We start from the raw sequence: 5640 nt of genomic DNA, 5'->3' as shown, positions 1-5640 counted from the left end.
ACTAACACATGTTTCATGGTAATTCCTATAATATTAGGATTACATTATCACTACTCACATTCAATCATAACATTAAAATAATGCACATTTCAAAATATCATATAATTGACATACTTAGGACTCAAACCCAAGTTCTTTTACACAACCAAGTACTCTCAACCACTTGAGCTAGTACTTTTTCACGTCATATCAATTTGCATTAAATGCTATAAAGACTTCTACTACCCGCATTTATTAAATAATTATTTATTTAATTATTCAATTTTCTCGGGTCTTATAGATACTCAACAAATCCCTTGCCATCAATGATAAATCCGTAAAACGTTCACTATGACTCCTCCACCATCCAAGAACATCCATAGGTTATGTGAAGTCAATATCTAAGATTCGCTTATCTAAATATAAATCTAATTAATTCCTTCCCATTTTAACAATAACTTGAAGTCTGCATTTTTTAATTTCCTAACATGACAAGAAAAAACATTTTATTTTATATAAATAATAATTAAACTAGAAAGCTTGTTCTCTGCTTAGAAAACTTACATCAAAATGTGGACGTTTGGTGGGACCGGAAAATGATGAGATAGTACTAGGATTTGCATCATTTGAACTTGAACTTGAACTCTTTGTACAATATTGAGAGAAAAGCTAGTACAATTTCTCTTTGATATTCTCTAACTTTGGTTGCCAACAAAGTGGATCAATCTGTTCATAACAATATCCCAAAGTTTCCAACTTCACTCTTGGGTTTAAAATAACACTAAATGCAAGGACCACACTATATTCTTTCCAGTATTTATCAAATTTGATCATCATCCTTATAAGTTCATCTTCATCTTTTTCACATTCCATTATAAGAGTTTGAATATTCCAGACTTGTAAAAAGTACAAATTTGAAGTAGTATAACTTGAGGCAGAAATCAGAGTTGTGATTTGAGCCGTCAAAGTGGGTCAGAACCCGTGGACTAACTTGGCCCACCACAGGTTCAGGCCGGGTTGGGTTGAAATTTTTTTACAAATTTGAGTACGGGTCAATTTTTGACCTGGCCCACTAAGAACCTGGCTCACCCGGGTTGAACCCATGGTGAGCCAGGTTAGCCCACCAACCTGTATGGTGACACACATTATGTTGGGCTTTGCAATGTTGGGCTATTTTTTTAACCAAATACATTGGTGGGTTGGAAAATGGAAACCTAGCTTCAACTACAAATAATAAGGAGATTGACGTTGCATCTCAACTCAACGACCAACATCAATTGCGACTCAACAAGCAGATAAATTTGCGTTCCTCACTCACTATCGGCTTATTTATTTTCCTTCTATTCTTCTAGTATTATTGATTATATAAGTAATAACTTTATAACCTCATGTTTTCTTCCCAATCGTAATTTTCCCTATTTTTCTTTTCAGTTCAAGTGTTCACTGAACAATTAGGGTTCTTGCTCTGCATCATGTACCCTATTGATCTACTGAGGCTGCTTTGATGACAAATCCAAGGTATAATTAGTTTGCTAAAAAAGGTATTGCATTCAATAAAAGATTGGGTCATTCCTTTTTGTTTTCATTCTTCTGGTACATAATAATGCTTGTATGCTTATCATATCATGGATTTGAAATGCTTATGGGTTTTATTGCACTGTTAGAAGAACTACATAAACAATCTTTGAATATTACCTACGTGAAGTGCAAGCAAAGTACATTTTTTAAACTTTTGAATATTTAAATGCATAAACAAGTACTTCTTTATATTTGAATATTAAAAAGTATAATCAATAACATTGTAATATTGTAAGTAAAATTTTAAAATATTGTAAAGTTAAGTAAAATATTAAAATATTGTAAAGTTAAGTAAAATATTATAATATTGTAAAGTTAACGTACATGCAAAGTGCATGAACCATTTGGTGAAATGAAGAAAACGTGAACTTCGATAATTTATATTCATTGTTTTGTTTTTTTATCACAGAGAAGATCATTTATATTCATTGGTTTGTTTTTTTATTATAGAGAAGAGAGACTATAATGCTTAAATACTTGAACTTCATGCATGCATGGCTCCCAAAGAATCAAATAATTAAGTTATTACAATTTAAAATAATTAAGTTTATAGTTTTAAAGTAAGTTATTTACTATGTATTTATTGTTGTATTCCCCTACAGGACTCTCGCCTCATCTAAAAGCACTTTCTCCCGGTGAGTGTTTACTTTGTTAAATATTAGTTCATACTTCATAAAATATTAGTCCTTTCTTTTAGACTTGAACGAATGAGTAATGATGTTACATTGTATAATTATTACAAAACAAAATGAATTCTGAAACAATAGATGACTAATGTGTTAATGATAATTTGAAAGATTCTTTGCCACCAATCATAGAAGAGAATGACAATGAGGGTACTGATTTTGATAGAGAAAGTAAGAGACCTAGGGGAACTACTTCTAAGGTTTGGGATCATTTTACAAAAAATGGTATAAAAGATGGTAAAGAAAAGGCAAAATGTAATGCATGTGGTGCAGAGTATGTTTCTGGTGGTACAAAAGTAGGGACCTCATCAATGTTGCGTCATTTGTCAAACTGTACGGTCCTAAAGAAAATAAAAGACAATGACGTGGAAAAAATGATAATTGATCATGTTGGGAAATTAAGGTCTAGGGAAATTGACCAAAAAAGTTGTAGATGACCTTATTTCAATGGGTATTATTCAACATGGGCTTCCATATAATTTTGTTGAATATAAATGGATTAAAGAATTACTTATATATCTAAATCTAGAAGTAAGAGTTCCAAGTAGGAATACAATTGTGTCTAATATTTCAAAGAAATTCTATGAACACAAGGAAAGGGTGAAACTTGCAATGCGTAAATCTCATTGTTGAATTTGTTGGACATCTAATTGTTGGACTTCTATAAATCAAGAAGGATTTATTTGTTTGACTGCTCATTTTGTTGATGCTAGTTGGAAGTTGAATAGTAAGATTATTGCCTTTTGTAAAATGGAACCTCCACAAACCGGTCATGATTTGGCACAAATTGTTTTTGCTTTGTTGCTTGATTAGGGAATAGATAGGAAGATTTTTTCTATCACATTAGACAATGCTAGTGCCAATGAGGTGTTGCAAAAAATTTTGTGTGAGCAATTGAAGTTGCAAAATAGTTTGATATGTAATGGTGATTACTTTCATGTAAGGAGTAGTGCATATGTATTGAATATTATTGTTTAAGAGGGTTTAAAAGTGGCTTCTGATGCTTTGAATAAGATTAGAGAGAGTTTCAAGTATGTGAGAGGATCGGAGGCAAGAAAAATTGCATTTAAAGAATGTGTTATTCAAGTAAGGGGTATTGATACCAAAGTAGGTTTGAGAATGAATGTTGCTATTAGATGGAATCTACCTATCTTATGCTTGAGAGTGCAATTAGATATCGACGTGCCTTTGGATCCTTGACTATCCGTGATAAAGAAGATTATGTTTGATGTCCATCAAATGATGAGTGGAAAAGGGCCGAAAAAAATGTGTGAGTTCTTGAAGCCATTTTGTATAATAACTAATTTGATTTCAGGTTCTTCTTATCCAACTTCAAATCGTTACTTCATGCAAGTTTGGAGAATTGAATGTTTTTTGCGGGAAAATGCAAAAAGTGATGATTCGACGATTAAAAGATATGTCATTGAGTATGATGAACAAGTTTAGTAAGTATTGCGATCACTATTGTGACATTCTTTCTATTGGGGCTATTCTTGATCCACGAATGAAGTTTGAAGCAATTCGATTTTGTTATTCAAAGATTAATCATTCTACTTGTGAAGAAAAGATTAATATTTTAAAGGATAACATGTATAAGTTGTTTGAAGAATATGTGAAATTAAATCCAAATGAGTCAAACAGTTCAAGTTCTCAAGTTGCCCTTCAACACAACTTGTTTCTTCTACAAATGATGAGCTAGTGATGGATGCATTTGATGTAAGTTTTTAATTCTAAAAACAACTTGCTTTGTTTTGTTACATAATTACAAATGACATTAATTTTTTCTCATATTGTTGTAGGAATATATTAATTATTTGAGCCAACATATTAATGACACATGAAGGTCTAAATTGGATCTTTATTTAGATGAAGGGAATCTTGATCCAAATTTTTTTGATAAGTTGGATGCATTGAGTTATTGGAGGGATCGTCGAGATCGTTATCCAAACTTGTCTAAGATGGCTTGTGACGTGCTTAGCATCCCAATCACTACCGTTGCTAGTGAGTTTGCCTTTAGTCTTGGTTCTCGTGTGCTAACCAAATATCGTTCTTCCATTCTTCCAAAGAATGTTGAGGCACTCATTTTAACTCAAAATTGGTCGCATGGTTTTGAACTAATAGGTAGCATTATTGTTAGTATTGGAAATTAATTTAACAATTATTACTTAGTCTTTGAATATTATTAATTAACATTCTGTTTTATTATAGATGGGGATAAAGAAGATGCTTCAAGAGATGAAAATGTTGTGGATTTATCCATTCAAGACTCTAATATTATAGTTGGATAAGTGACAAGAATGCTTTGATCTTAGATAGTAATTTGTATTTTTATTTATTTTGGTTTGTATTGGAGTTTAACATTATTTTGGATTATATTGAGATTGTATTTAAGTTTATTTAAATTGTAATCCGAAATATAATTTATGACTTAAGAAAACAAATCATATTTTTTTAATTAAGTGGTGGTCAGGCCGGGTTCGAATTTTTTTGACTTGCTAATAAGTGAGCCAGGTTGGGTTGGCTCACTAAGTGGCCAACCCGTGGTGGGCTGGGCCGGATGACCCATTTTGATAGCTCTAGTTGTGATATCATAAAATGGCACCAAGAAAGTACTAATCTTTTATGCTCTTTTCAATTTCTCTGCAGATGGACAAAGCTTGTAATTATCATCAAGTAAGTGTAAACTACCAAACACTTGTTGGTATTTAAGGACACTTTGAAGAATAAAAAAAGTCGAGTTCCACCTTGTTGGAACATCTACACAGAAAGCACTTGAAGCATCAATGTCGCCTACTTGTTGAATGCATTGTTTAAATTTCAACATCCTACCCTCAGATCCCCTTACATACTTTATGCTTTCCCTAATTTGGTCTATAGCGTCACCAATTACTTTCAATCCTTCTTGCACAATCAAGTTCAAAATGTGTGCACAAAAACAGACATGGAAGAAGTCACCATCACAAAGTAAGGAATTTTGAAAACAAGTTTCTCTTTTAAGGTTTTTACCAAAACATTGTTACTAGATGCATTATCCAAAGTGATAGAAATTTTTTTTCAAGCCCCCAATCGTGTAAAAACTCATTATGTTCTTAGACAACTCAAACCCAGTGTTAGGTGGAGGTAAGTGGCAAAAATTTAAAATTTTGCTACATAACTTCCTATTGCAATCAACATAATGGGTTGTCAAACATATGTAACCCTTTATAGTATAAGATGTCAATAAATCCAAAGTTAGACAGATCCTAGATGGAATGGCCATTAACTCTTCCTTCAACAAGTTCTTTTCTCTCATAAAGTTCTCAAAACATCATGCTTAATGGTATTTCTTGAAACCAAAATAGCATCGAGATTTAAATAAGTTATCAAAGTCCTAAGTTCTTCATACTCTACAAATTTG

The 5640-nt window shown here is 32.0% G+C and overlaps 1 pseudogene; it reads left to right on the top strand.

The window, feature by feature from the left end:
• The first annotated feature begins 3379 nt into the window (after positions 1 to 3379).
• Positions 3380 to 4531, top strand: LOC146884297 (zinc finger BED domain-containing protein RICESLEEPER 1-like; annotated as a pseudogene).
• The last annotated feature ends 1109 nt before the right edge of the window (positions 4532 to 5640 follow it).

Source organism: Vigna unguiculata, chromosome 8 (assembly GCF_037176805.1).
Source record: "Vigna unguiculata cultivar grain cowpea cultivar isolate G323 ecotype 2 chromosome 8, ASM3717680v1, whole genome shotgun sequence".
In the NCBI taxonomy this organism is placed as follows: Eukaryota; Viridiplantae; Streptophyta; class Magnoliopsida; order Fabales; family Fabaceae; genus Vigna; species Vigna unguiculata.
Note: the sequence above shows the minus strand (reverse complement) of the source record. Positions and strands in the feature narration are given on the sequence as shown.